This window comes from Cricetulus griseus, unplaced genomic scaffold, assembly GCF_003668045.3.
Source record: "Cricetulus griseus strain 17A/GY unplaced genomic scaffold, alternate assembly CriGri-PICRH-1.0 unplaced_scaffold_537, whole genome shotgun sequence".
NCBI lineage: Eukaryota > Metazoa > Chordata > Mammalia > Rodentia > Cricetidae > Cricetulus > Cricetulus griseus.
The window spans coordinates 784-15974 of NW_023277294.1; the positions used below are offsets into that span (position 1 = coordinate 784).

Below are 15191 nucleotides of genomic sequence, written 5' to 3' on the forward strand. Positions count from 1 at the left end.
TATGTGTGGTTTGATATGTGATTTAATCTTTAGTAATGTTTCTTGTACAAATGTGGGTGCACTTGTATTTGGGTCATAAATGTTAATAATTAAGACTTCATTTTGATGTTTTTTTCCTTTGAATATGAAATGCCCTTCTCCATATCTTATAATTAATTTTAGTTTGAAGCCTGTTTTATTAGATATTAGGGTAGCTACACTGGCTTGCTTCTCAGGACCATTTGATGGGAAATTCTTTTTTTTTTTTTTGGTTGTGAGCCTAGTCTTTAGTGGCTGAGCCATCTCTCCAGCCCAAGAAATTCATTTTCTAACTCTTTATTTTGGGATAATGTCTGTCTTTCAAGTTCATGTGTGTTTCCTGTGTGGCAGAAGGATGGATCCTGCTTTCATATCCATTCTGTTTTTCTGTGTCTTTTTATTGGTGGATTGATACTAAGAGATACTAATCCCAAGTGATTGTTATTTCTTGTTGATTTTCAATTTTTGTCGTGGTGATGTGGTGTGTGTGTGTGTGTGTGTGTGTGTGTGTGTGTGTGTGTGTGTTTCCTTTTTGTGTTTTGATGCTGTGAGATTATCTATTGCCTGTGTTTTTGTGAGTACAGCCAACTTCCTTGGGTTGGAGTTCTCCTTCTAGCACTTTCTGTAGGGCTGGGTTGTAGGTATTGTTTAAGTCTGGTTTTGTCATGAAATACCTTGTTTTCTCTTTCTATGGTCATCTAAAGTTCTGCTGTGTCTAGTAGAAGAGATCTCCTGGGTAAACTGGGGGCAGTGTGGGTGGGTTGGTAAGATGGGAACAGTGGGGTCTGGTTGGCTGGGTTGGGGGTGGAAGGAAGGGCACAGTAATTAGAGATATATCTCGATATAGGACATTTTGGGGTTAGGGAGGGACCTGGTGCTAGGGAATCTCCCAGGAATCCACAACGATTACCCCAGCTAAGATTCCTAGCAATAGTGGATATGTAGCCTGAAGAGAATAAGACATCTCTTATAATCAGATAGGTGAGTACCCTAGTTGTCATCAGAGAGCCTTCATCCAATAACTGATGAAAACAGATGCAGAGATCCACAGCCAAGTGCTGGGTTGAGCTCTGGGAGTCCTGCTGAAGACATTGAGGAGGAACCCCTCAACTGAGAGCTAAGGAATCTGCATGGGACTGACCTAGGCCCTCTGCATATGTGTGACAATTGTGTAGCTTGGTCTGTTTGTGGGGCTCTATGCAGTGGTTTCAGGAACCATGCTGGGTTGCCTCTTCTAGCCTTGATGCTGGTGGAGGAGCTTGGTCCTGCCTCAACCTGATTCTATACTTTGTTGACTCCCATGGGAGGCCTGCCCCATTCTTTAAGGAGTTGGAGGAGGAGTGAATAGGGGCATGAGGGGAGGGAGTGTGAGAAGAGGAGGGAGGATAAACTGGTCAGTATATAAAATAAATGAAAAAATTAATAAAAATTAAAGAATGAAATGAAAGGGATTCAAAGTTATAATACTGTGCGAGAGGCACATGGGCAGGTGAGGGAAAAACACTCCATGAAGACAGAGCTTACAGTAAGTTTTATTTTGAGAAGGTACCCTAGTCCTAGAGGCAATACACAGTGCCAATGGGGACCACATATAAGAATTATTAACAGTTTCATAGCAATGTTCAACTTTGGGCCATAACAAGCAAAGGAGAAAGTATACAATATATATTCTAATTAATAATAAATAAATGCAGGAAAATAAATCTCAGGCACTAAAACATACAATTATTAAGCAATTTTTTAACAATATAGATGGCAGGATGTTTATATTTCTTTAGGTTTTGTATGTACCAAGTTGTAAACACATTTAGAAATAAAAGGAAATTAATTTCGAACAAAAATGTTGTTAAGGGGGTCATAGTAGGGTTGGAGTTGTAGGACTCTGAGTGGAGTTGTAGGACTCTGAGCTAAGCCAATCATTGTATAGCATCATCCTAACTGGTGAGTGTCAAATAGGAGAATGTGGTTCTTTGCCATGGCAGAGTCTTTTTTTTTTCTTTTTAATGAAAAGAACTGAGAGTCCAGAAATGTTCATAATTAGCACCCAATGTTGTTTCTCAGATTTTTGTATGTTAACATTATGAACAAACAAATCATAAATATAAAGCATCTGGAAGTCTGTTGATTCTCTATAGCCATCCATCTCTATGTGTGACCAATGTGTATGGACCCTCTGTTTTGGCAGAAATGGTGATGACATGGGGGCTAAACCAAGATTCTAGAATACAATATTCCTGACCTGAGGTGTCATAGAGATGAAGCAATTCCCGAAGAAATTTCTTCTATCACAGTTTGCACAGACGTGTCTGTTGGAAATATGCATAGTTGCTTTATTCCATAGGGTGTTATAGTAGTCTGTTGTGGATGTTGAGGTTGGGGTGTGAGTTCACGTGGGTCTGTGGAACAAAGACTCTAATACACTTTAAATAATGTACTTAGCCTTTCACAGCTGCAGGGGTCTCTAGCCTCAGTGAACTGAATCGCTTTCCCTATGCCCAGTGCATTTTAGTTTTCTCTGTATTTACACTTTAGCCAGTTGATTACCATATACTCAGAACAACTTGAATGAGGCTCCCAAAAATACAATGACAACTGAAAATCTTGATTCAGAAGATACCACAATTTTCCTTGTTTCCTCAACCAAATAAAGGCATGAGCTGGTACACCCTGTTTGCCCATCTTTCTTGTAGTTAGTAATTGATCATGCAATTTCTCTGATGTGTACTGAGTACTATTGATCTGTCTGCTTGTCTCTCTATGTTTGTTAATAGGCATTTCTTTAACATGTCGATATCCCATTCAAAAGGTGCAGAAATGTCAGAGGTGACCCTCCTATTCAGTTTTCCTCTGAAGTGACCTTGTGATTACTTTAGAACTTCTGTGTCATGGAATAAGTGCAGGAAGCATGAGAAATATATTATAGTGTATTTTCAAAGATGTTTACATTTATACTGTATAACTTTCTTTTTATACATTTATGGTATATTTTAGAATGCAGGGACATATGACAATGTGCATGTTGACTTTACTCAGGAAGAGTGGGCTTTGCTGGATCCTTCCCAGAAGACTCTCCATAAAGATGTGATATTGGAGACTACAGGATCCTTACTGCTATAGGTAAGACTATGAATTTTCCTTCACATTTTAAAATAAGGAGGCAACTGTTTCTTGGTTATTGATTTTCTTCTGTAATTACAATTGAAACTGAGCAAGGATGATATGAATGAATCAGTCATGTTACTAAGGTTCACTGAATCTTAGAACTTAGAACCTTAGAACTTAAATGTTGCATGACTTCCAATAATATATCAGGCATTTTCTGGTACTATATTTTAGGCTACACAGAAGGTAATTTTAATGTGCAAGCTAATACAAATATGCCTGAGAAGAAATTTTTTTTCAGTTTAAGTAATAAAAATTTTATTTAGAATTTCTGGGATGGTGGTTAAATCTCCCCCCACTCTGGGGGGAGAAGAAATTTTAAGGTGTGTGGAAGTTTTAAAGAAAGCAACAGTGTAATTAAGCACAGCTTAAGGTTCATTGATGATTATTAAATTTCCACAAAACCATATACCAATGCATTTAGTTTCATAGCACTCATATTACATAAGGTATGCACATTGAATAAGTAATAAATACATGTCCAAAACCTTGTAATAATCAAATAGTTCATAGTAAAGCTTGTGTTATTCATATGCTTGTGATTTTGCTAAGTTTAGTGAGAGGAGGGGTAGTTACATTCAAGAGCCAAGGGCGACTGTTGTGGAGAAACCTTATTCTCTACATCATATGTCTGTAAGGAACAGAAAGTTAAATGCTACCAATGCAATGTGGACACCTCTTATTTGTTATTCTTCCTTTATTAGGTATATCATATGTCACTCTCGATACTAGCTATATAAGCATAGGGATATGGAAAAAAGCAACATATACCTCTCTCTCTCTAAGAACAATTAGAAGATATGTAGCAGCACCCAATTTGAATAGATTTGTTGAATGTGATGCAAATTCACAAGTAATTACTTTTCCAGCTTTCATTGGAAATATCTCAACAAACTCACACTTCATAAAATCCCTATGTGTGCTAGGAATGTATATATACTTCTGTTTGTCCTGTTCGTTTAACAAATGTAGTATGACTCACACTATAGGAAAACTTATGAGTTTTTCTAGTTATCTTCAAATATGTGAAAAATCTCATATAGAAAAAAAGATGCTATAAATGTGAGCCTTTGCAGGTATTTTCAAAGATCCAAAACCACCCTTAGAAGCAGGAGCAACATGAGTGTAAAACAGCGATAAAGCCTTAAGACCTGATTTCTCTTTACAATTAGACCAAATTATAAAATTAATTCATACAGATATATTCAACAGTGTAATGGATGTGTTACAATTTTTAACTGTGTCATTTATGAAAGAAGTCATACTGGAGAGAAACCTTCTGAATATTCTCAAAGTGTTAAAGCCTATGCATATCATGGTCATCCTCAAAGGCCTGAAAGACTCCATACTGGAGGGAAGCCTTATAATTGCAATCAATGTGTGAAAGCAGTTGCATATCATACTCATCTTCTAAGTCAGAAAATAACTGATACTGGAGGGAAACCCTATGAATGTAATCAATGCGTTAAGGCCTATGCATATAAGTCTTCTAATGTATAAAATAACCCATACTGGAGAGAAGCACTATGAATGTAATTAATATGGTAGATTCTTTTCACAGGACTGTAGTCTCCAAACACATAAAAGAACACATACAGGAGAGAAAGAAACCCTATGAATGTAGTCGATGTGGTAAAGCCTTTCATGTCACAGTATTTTTTCAACTAATAAAAGAACACATTGGAGAGAAACTCTATGAAAGTATTGTGGTGTCAAGCCTTTCATGTCACATAATTTAATGCATAAAAGAACATATATTGGAGAGAACCTCTATGAAAGTGATGTGTTAAAGCCTTTGCACATCATTGTAGTCTTTGAAATTCTGAGAAAAAAATCATACTGCAGAGCAAATATTAATGTAGTCAGTATGGTAAGGTTTTGTACTTTGTGGTGTTCTTTATACAAGAGTAAAACTTTTAGTGTTCAGTCATTCTGTTATAGCCTGTTCATATCACAAATAGTCTTTGAGGACCTGAAAAAAACTCATATAGAAGAAAGTCTGGCTATAAAGGATTTCATAAGATCTTTAGTCAACACATTCTAGTTATATAAGAGTATTCTGGAGAAAATAATTTCACAGTGTCAACTATCTGTTCAAACAGTATAATGCCTGTCTTTATTTTGTTTGCACTTGCAAACTCATATGGACAAAGCCCTACAAATTTAAATGCTAAAGTAACCTTTTTAGGTTTCCTCTTCAATGACATGAAATAACTAATTCAGGTATAAAACTTCATGAATGTTTATTTGTGCCTTTTCCATTGTGATAAAACATAATGTTTATATCAACTCATGAAAGAGTTTGACTCTTGGTTCCAGAGGGATACAGGATCACAGTGAAAGTGGCATGGCAACAGGTGTCAAACATGGCTGCTACATATCATGATGCTTAGATCTCACATTCTCAACCTGCAGGATGAACCAGAGGGTGGAAACGGGAAACAGTGTGCTTATGTAAATTATGAAAGCATACCCCAGGACATATTTCCTCCAGCAGGGCATCATTTCCTAATTCATCCCAAATGATACCACCAACTAAGAAGTATTGATATCTCTGACTCCAAGCCTACATGCTTGTTTTCTGTTATATGAAGCAGTCCATGTACTGGAAAACTATAAGCCTTTATATGCCTCAACATCTGGGTTACAGGAATGAATGCATACAAAAGAAAAATAGTCAGGATTGGAAATGTTCAATGATTTTAATTAATTTTTATTTGGTTATGTCAGTGTGTCTTCAGATATATGCATGTGATTAGATGCGTAAACCCTTTAGTCTTCCTTTATTTATTTCTAACAGGAATTACAGAATGTTGTCAAAAAAACCTCACTTGGATTCTGGGCAGGGACTTGTCTTAACTGATTGGCCCGGTCTTTATCCCTCTCAGTATTTGTTTTTAAGATTTTATTTATTATGTATACAACATTCTGCTTCCATGTATATCTGCACACCAGAATAGGGCACCAGATCTCATAACAGATGGTTGTGAGGCACCATGTGGTTGCTGGGAATTGAACTCAGGACCTCTGGAAGAGCAGTCAGTGCTGTTAGGGTTAGGGTTAGGGTTAGGGTTAGGGTTAGGGTTAGGGTTTAGGGTTAGGGTTAGGGTTAGGGTTAGGGTTTCAGGGTTAGGGTTAGGGTTAGGGTTAGGGGTTAGGGGTTAGGGGTTAGGGTTAGGGGTTAGGGTTAGGGTTAGGGGTTAGGGTTAGGGTCAGGGTCAGGGTCAGGGTCAGTGCTTGCTTGGCTGTGGATCTCTGCATCTGCTTTCATCAGTTATTGGATGAATGCTCTCTAATGACAACTTGGGTAGTCACCTATCTGATTTTAACAGATGGCCAGTTCAGGCTACATATCCTCTACTGCTAGGAGTTTTAGCTAGGTAATCCTTGTAGATTCCTGTGAGTTTCCCTACCACCAGGTCCCTCCCTAACCACAAAATGCCCCATATCTAGTTAAATCTCTAATTACTCTGCCCTTCCTTCCACTCCCAAGCCAGCCAACCAGATGGCACAGTTTTCCATCTTACCCCCAACCCCACTGTCACCAGTTTACCCAGAAGATCTCTTCTGCTACACACAGCAAAAATTTAGATGACCATAGAAAGAAAAAACAAGATATTTCATGACAAAACCAGATTTAAACAATACATACAACCCAACCCTACAGAAAGTACTAGAAGGAGAATTCCAACCAAAGGAATTTAGCTGTACTCACAAAAATGCAGGCAATAGATAATCTCACAACACCAAAACACAAAAAGGAAACACACACACACACACACACACACACACACACACACACACACACACACATCACATCACCACAAGAGCAACAACAACAAAAAACCCCAAGAATTAACAATCACCTGGGATTAATATCTTTTAGTATATATTCACCAATAAAAAGACACAGACAAACCGAATGAATATGAAAACAGGGTCCATTCTTCTGCAGTATATAGGAAACACACATGAACTTGAAAGACAGACATTCCTTCAAAATAAAGAGTCAGAAAAAGTATTTCCCATCAAATGCAGCTGAGAAGCCAGCCAGTGTAGCTACCCGAATATCTAACACAATATACCTCAAACTAATTACAAAGATGGAGGACATTTCATATTCAAAGGAAAAGTCCATCATAATGAATTCTCAATTCTTCACATTTATACCAAATACAAGGGCACACACATTTGCAAAAGAAACATTACTAAAGGTTAAATCACATATCAAACCCCACATGTTAGAAGTGGGAAACTTCAACACCTCACTCTCACTAGTGGACAGCTCTGCTAGACAGAAACTAAAAGAGAAATAAGGGAAATAATAAGTGTTATGACTCAAACAAATATAATGGATATCTACAGACAAGTTCACCAAAAAAAAGAAAGAATATACCTTCTTCTCAGCACATCATGGAATCTTTTCTAAAAATGTCCAAATACTTGGACAGAAAGCAATTCCCAACAGATACAAAATTTGGAATAACCTCATTAATCTTAACAGATCATAACACAAACAACAGAAAGCTTACAAACTTTTGGAAAATGAACAACTCTCAACTGAATTATCACTGGGTCGAAGAAGAAAGAAAGATAAAAATGAAAGACTTCCTAAAATTCAATGACAATGAATGCATAGCATATCCAAACTTAAGTGACACTGTGAAAGCAGTGCTAAGAAAGTTCAAACCACTAAGTAGTTATGAAGAATTTGTAGAAATCTCACACTAGTGACTTAACAGGACACCTAAAATCTCTATCATTAAAAAAAAAGAAAGAAACAAACTCATCCATGAGTATTAGACAGCAGGAAATAATCAAACTCCTGACTGAAATCACTAATAGGAAACAAAGAACAATACCAAGAATCAGTGAAACTAACAAGATATCCAAACCAACTAAAAGGCGGGGAGAAAATATACAAATTAACAAAATTAGAAATAAACGGGGGTGGGGGTGGGTATGTAGCAACAGATACTGGGGAAATCCAGGTAATATTTAGGCCATACTTCAAAAACCTGTACTCCACAAAATTGGAAAATATAAAAGAAATGGACAACTATCTTGATAGGTACCACATATACAACACCCACATATACTAAAATGTTATACTAGTTATGCATGTCTACCTTCTTGCTCACAAAAGTTAGGATCAATTTCCTATGACTGATGATTGTCTTAAGTGCATCAAGATGAGGAAAGGAGACCTTTTCTAAAGCAAATGCCAGAGAACAGATTTTTAAAGAAACAGTGTTTGATTTCTATTATACACCTAAAACAACTTGTTTTGTTCTAGTTGCTTTATAAGCAAAAAAAAAGTAAGCAAAGTTATTCATGTTTTGTATGTGTTTGTTAGCATGTTCAAGAGATTTTTTCTGTGTGTACAGGTGACACAACAGAAAAGAGCCTCTCAGATGCCCTGAACCAGGAGTAGCAGGTAGATATGAACCTCCTGATAGGGGTGTTGGGATCTAAACTCAGGTCGTCCAAGAAGAATATGTGATGAATCACCTGCAAAGCCCAGTAACACCTTTTATCTACTAATTTAAAAGTCTTTCACTGATTAACAACAATACATCAATAAATAAAGTATATAAATGATCCTAAGGAATATGTTGCATCAAAATTGAGATGTTGTTTACAGTTAATTTGCAACATAAACTGAATACAATCCAAATACAATTTCCAACTATTTCTAAGAGAAAAGATGATTCCAAGACTACATACAAAGTGAAAACATTTCAGAATGCACAATGCAATTATATAAAAAAAAAGAAAAAATTCAGGTTGTGGTGGGTCATGCCTTTAATCCCAGCACTTGGGAGGCACAGGCAGGTGGATCCCTGTGAGTAGGAGACCAGCCTGGTCTACAAGAGGTAGTTCCAGGACAGCCTTCAAAGCCACAGAGAAACTCTGTCTGGAAAAACCAAAATAAAGAAAGAAAATACAGTACACACCTTGATAAATATGACTTCTACATTTACCAGGGAAGCAACAATAATAAAGAATGTCTACAATATTTGGAACAGAATAGAGAATGGAGAGAAAAATCCAAGAACAAAAACAGGAAAATGAACTTTTATCCAAAAGACCAAAGCAATCACAGCCAAACACAGGTACCTATGTTTTGATGTGTACAGAAATTAAATAAAGACAGATTTCACAATTCCAACAAAAAAGTGACCCCTAAACTGTTAATTTTCTTACCCTTCAGCAACTAATATATCTTCCAGAGAGGCCCCATGCTCTGGGGCCCTCCCAGAAAATGTAAGCCATCTCCTACAGAGCCTTCTATGACTCTACAACTCCTCGTTACCCTTTGTGGTTTCAGGCAAATCCAGCCACAGTGATGCCCAATCAAAACACAATGTATAGAATAATTTAATGCCTGCTTCCTGTTGAATGGATGATGTCACAAGATGTGGCATCTTCCCTAATCACCTGCAAAATACTATGGTAACCTGAAATACCTCTACATTGCAGAAACTCCTTTTGTGCCCTGGAACTGAACTTCACCTGAATCACATGATGGTGGCTGTCAGTAGCTGTCAGTGTTGAAAACACTCTAATCATGTATTGCTGAAGGATGATTCCCATGCCCTCCTTTCTAACAGTTTCTAAACTATCTGTAACATTCGTAAGACATACCTGAAAGTGGAATGTAACATCCAGAACTTCTAGAATCCAGACCTTCAGTTTTCCAATCTGTCTTCCCACTGCTCAACAAAAGCAAAGCCTGTATCACTGGGCAGTGATATTACCAGCTCATAGTCTCCCTTGCCAGGAAGGCAGAGCCTCTCCTTCCCCAGGGAATCCACACTCAACAAAGCTCAGAGCCCAAGGTGTAGAGTCCAGCACTACTACTTCTTTCAGGTTGGAGGGAGGGATCTGTGGATTAATAAAGACAAAAGAGCCAGTCACTGTTGAAATAAGAATGACAATTTTATTTTGAGAGTGGTTACATCTATACCATCAGCAGGACCCTACGAAGTAACTCAGATCAAAGTCCAAGTTCTTAAGCCTCTGGCAATATGTAGATAATCTGCATATTTGTACACAGGTCTTGTTGTCAGGAGGGAAAATAGGAAATAGCACCTAGCTCTGAGGCAGCCAGTAGCTCCCCCAGGGTAATGCAGATCAACCCTACATATGAGAAGAAAAGCACACTCCCAGAGGTACCCTACTGGTCACACCTTAAACATATAAAAATAGAAATTAGTATCTTAGTATTTCCAGGACTTCAACATCTATCCTGCCCATCATAGAAAAGCCTGCCTGGCCCGTGCAGATCTTCTGTCTTAGGTAAACAGATATTCCTTGAAAATAACCCATCATTGATAACTCAATTGTCCTGCAACTTAGCTAGACATGCACTGAGGGGTAGTTTGCTGTCATGGAAAGCCTGATTTGCTTTCTCCACAAATGGCTCTTGACTTGCTGTTTTTTTTGTGCACAGGCAGACTAGGGCTAAAAGGAAGCTGTCCAGATTTTAATCGTGTGATCTAGCGATCTCTTTTCATACCTAAAGTGACCTTTAGTATGAGTTCCAAAAGACAGAAGTCTCCCTAAAGAGGAGGCATCCTGATCTCACAAGTCTAAATAATTTTGAGTAGCTAATTGAGAAATTGAGAAAAATTACCCGATTAAAATTTAAAGTGCCCTTACAGACTAGAGAATAAATATGATTCTTCGGATCTTAAGGCAGACGAAACCTCCCCTGAGAACTATGCAATATGCTTGCTGTGTTAAGTGCCTGAGAGGCAGCTAAGCCAGAAACTCCCTGGTGGCTGCAATTGCAGCCACTTCAAAAGTCACAAGGTCAAGATCTCTCCCATGTCAGAAAGGAAAAGTTGGTCTTCTCCAGGGAGTCCCATTGTTATGACTTGTACCACGAAAACTGAGGCTGCAATCCTATCATCCCTGTAGCTTCACCAAGTGGCAAGTTTGGAGGAAACACTTAAATATTTATCCAGAAGGAGCGTTACTTAGCATATCAAAGAGTGTAGAAGCACACCTTGTGAGTTAAATTAACCCCTTTGGCAGCCAAAAAGACTGTATTTTAAGCAGGCATAAGACCAGCAGAGGAACATGTGGGAAAAGGTTGACTTGGCTTCCAGCTTTACTAAGCAGACATGGCCAACTGTTAGGATATTTGTTCCTTTAAATCCTTGTTGCCAGCTGCCTTCCCAGGTTAAGGTTGGAGCTGACCATGAGCGGTCACGACTGTTTCTAAGAATCCATCAGCACCAAGCCTAACAGATTTCTCATTAGCATCCAATGGCTTATTAGAAGGCTGAACAAATCAGCAGGAACCAGGAATACACAACACTCTGGGACCCAGACTGGAGATTCACCATTCTGTGGAAAAATGCAAATAGACCCACCAGCCCACACCAAAATCAGATCTGGCCCTCTCCAAAGACTCCAGGGAAGGTCTATTCATTTAACCAGTGGCTTTTTCTGCACAGAGGACAGCCAAGGACTTGTTGCAGAGTTGTTAGAATTATGCACTATTAAAAATTTTTAAATATAAATAAGTAGGGTGAGGGGAGCCAAGGGCACCCTCAAGGTCCCCCTTGTATAACCAAATAAGCTTTTAAAGTGTGATGGACAAGTTCCACCATAGCCTGCCCTTGGGGGTTGTGAGGAAGGCCATTTTTGGGGTAATTACAAAATCCAGACAAAACAGATTGAAACTTGACACATGGTAGGGCTATTATCCTTGTTAGAGGCAAATCTACCCATAGATACCTCTTATAAGGCTGTCTTAAATTTAGAGATGAGACCCTGAAAGCAAAATGCTGACAATCAGCAAGGTCCAGAGGAATATTGAAAATACCATCCTTAAATCTATCACAGCACTCAGGAGGCAGAGGGAGGTGGATCTCTGTGAGTTCGAGGCCAGCCTGGTCTCCAGAGCGAGTGCCAGGATAGGCTCCAAAGCTACACAGAGAAACCCTGTCTCGAAAAAAACCAAAAAAAAAGAAAAGAAAAGAAAAGAAAAAGTCCCAATCCTCTCCTGTCTCCAGGAGCCCTCTGTACTTGAGTTCTGTCTGACACAGGCAAGGGGTCACCCTGTAAATTCTTCCCAATCTCTTTTCCTGCCTTGCTCTTTAAGCATACCCTACACAGGAGGCTTGTCCCCATGTTTCTAGGACATCTGGGTTCATACCTAAATTACTTACAGATAAATATTTTGGGTATACCTCATTGTTTGGCAATTTTGAGGAGCAGAATCTCTAGCAAAACCAAATTGTATATTTAGACTTTAGTTATTAAAGGACAAAAATTATGAGGCTGAGAAAAATCTACCATTTTCATTAATCAATCTGTTAACTCCATCCCTTTAGCCAGTAGGCAGGGGAAAGACCTGAACAGCTCCCAATGTGACCCATAAAACATAGCAATTTTTTAGGAGAACAGCATATTGAATTTGTCCAAATAACATTTTTAACCTGATCCTCTATGTATAGAATTGTCTAAACAATTTAAAGAGACATAAAAACATACTGATTCTTAGTCCATAGATTAAATGAATTATATTATTAGATGCTGAGAGACCATTGCAACAGCACATAACTTCATTCTCTGAGCTGTGGTTGGGGCCTTCTCTCCTTCATATTTTTACTAGTATTAACATAATCTGCTCTTCCATCAGAAGAACCAATAGTAAAAATTGACATAATATTTTCATGGGACTGCTCCTTACTATTTTGGGAATCTGAAAGGATGCATTAGCATAAATTGCAACAGCCCAATAGTTGGAAACTGATTATCAATTTTCTTTGAAATCAATTAAAGTTTTTAAAAGGTAGCTGTCTCCTGGTTCGATTTTTCTCAAAAACCTTTATCAAATCATGCATCAACATTTACTTTCTAGATTTTTCTTTACAACCATAAAAATTTAGGAGGATTTCTGTATCTTCTCCTTTGCCAAATTCCATATAATCATCCATAGATTTCCCTGCCCCTCAATCAATGCTATGGGCTTCTTTTATTTTTCCAACTACTGAATCTTGAGGATTCAAATCAACCTCTTCTGTTAAGACATTATCTGACCAATTGGATGTTCTTATAGACTATAATTAAAGCAATTTTGGTAGCTATTTTACTATGTCTGAGACAAGCCATAACCAAGGCAATTTAAGCAGTTCCTTTGTTCAGCCTTCATGCATTCACAATCATACATGTATCAAACATTCAAGTGTGGCCACACCAAACATTCACAACTTGCATACATCTCACATTTCTCATTTTGCCTAGGTTATGATCAGTTTGTTGAAATGAAAAATCCCTAAGTGAAATCTCTGGTAACACAGCAGTTACAGCCAATTCTTTAATTATGAGGATCCATAATTTGAACAGAATCAAATTTATCTATGTTGCCTTTCTTTCTCCATAAGACCTTAAGCACAGTTTCTAGCTGGATGTATCAATAGCATTTTTATACATGTGATTGGTGTCAGCCACAGCTACATCTCCCAAGACTGCAAGTTATCTAAGTTCTGACATTGACCTTTACCCTAGCCTTCTCCCCTCTGACCTGCTGTAGGTCATCTGTGGCTGCTTCCCTCTCCTGCATCTGGGAACAAACCCAGTTCTCTATTTTCTCATCTGTAGGTACTCTCTCTGACTCAGTGCCCTTCCTGACCATGTCCAAAGCAATCTCTAGAAGGATCAGTGTATTTCCTCCTCCCCATTTCTTGCTCTCTCTGAAGGAATAATATATTTTTAACTGAAGATTCTGTTGGTCTGATATCTAAACAAATCCCAATAAACCCATGCATGACATTTGTATTTACTATTGCTCTATTTTTCTCATTTTTCTATTTTTATATATATTTTCTTTTTCTATTTTTCTATATTTTAATTTTTTAATTTCTTTTTGACACAGAGCTTCTCTCTTTCCAATCCAGCTCCATTCAGAGCTGTGGCACATTACAGTACCTTTCAAGCCTAACTCTCTCAGGAGTTGAGGCAACCATGACAATGCATGCACTCCTACCTTGACCTTGATGCTGGCCAGCAAATCCACTAGTGATCTGTCAGTGTGTATTCCCTTCTTTTTTCATCTTGGTGAGGACCTCCACTATGTAGCATCCAGTGCTACTACTTCTTACAGGTTCCAGCAAGGGATGCAGATTAATAAAGACAAAACAACTGGTCACTCTTGAAAGAAAAATGCCAATTTTATTTAGAGTGTTGTTGATTTCTATAGCATCAGCAGTTCCCTAGGAAGTAACTCAGATCAAATTCCAAGCTCTTAAGCCCCTGGCAATATGCAGATAATCTGCATATTTGTAAACAGGCCTTTGGGGAGGAGGGAAAATAGGAAATAGCACCTAGCTCTGAGGCAGCCAGTAGCTCCCCAGGTGTACTGCTGATCAACCCTAGATAAGAGAAGAAAAGCAGACTCCCAGGGGTCCCCCATGCCAAGGGCCACTGCCCAGCTCAACACAGGGACCAGCAGAACTTCAATTTGGCTCATGGTCCTTCCCAACCCAAGCAGTTCAGATTCTATAGCTCAGCCAATCTGCTCTTCCTGATCTGGGGACACAGGCCCACATACTCACCATGTCATGGCTTGTGGTCTTCCTTACAGCTCTCCACAGCAGAACAAGAGGAGAATCCTGGAAGGAACCTGTAAGCTACCCTCTACTGGTTCTCCTGATGGATTAGCCTTCCAAAAGTTCATCCTTAGTTAAGACTACCATGCTGGGCTTCAGGATTTTAGCAGTCACCCTACTGAATGAGCAGATGAGCAAATGACTCCGATCACACAGGCACTCCCAGCTTTGCATGTTTCCACACTATAGTCAGTTATGGTCCTGATGTGGGAAATTAGTAATTTAGTAAAATCCTCCAATCTGGCAGAGCACATCCTGTTCCTCTTCCATGGCACAGGTTGCTGTGTATGCACATTCAATTACATGCTCAATGTTCAGCACAGCCAACCCTTTGCTTCAAAGCTGGGAAGTCCTGCAACCAAACACAGATCACATTCAAACAGC

The 15191-nt window shown here is 38.5% G+C and overlaps 1 long non-coding RNA gene across 1 annotated transcript; it reads left to right on the plus strand.

The window, feature by feature from the left end:
• The first annotated feature begins 584 nt into the window (after positions 1 to 584).
• LOC118239820 lies at positions 585 to 12014 on the plus strand. Its single transcript, XR_004772666.1, has 3 exons — positions 585 to 3135; positions 8568 to 8617; positions 9168 to 12014. It is a non-coding gene; the product is annotated as an uncharacterized LOC118239820 (long non-coding RNA).
• Positions 12015 to 15191: the final 3177 nt, after the last annotated feature.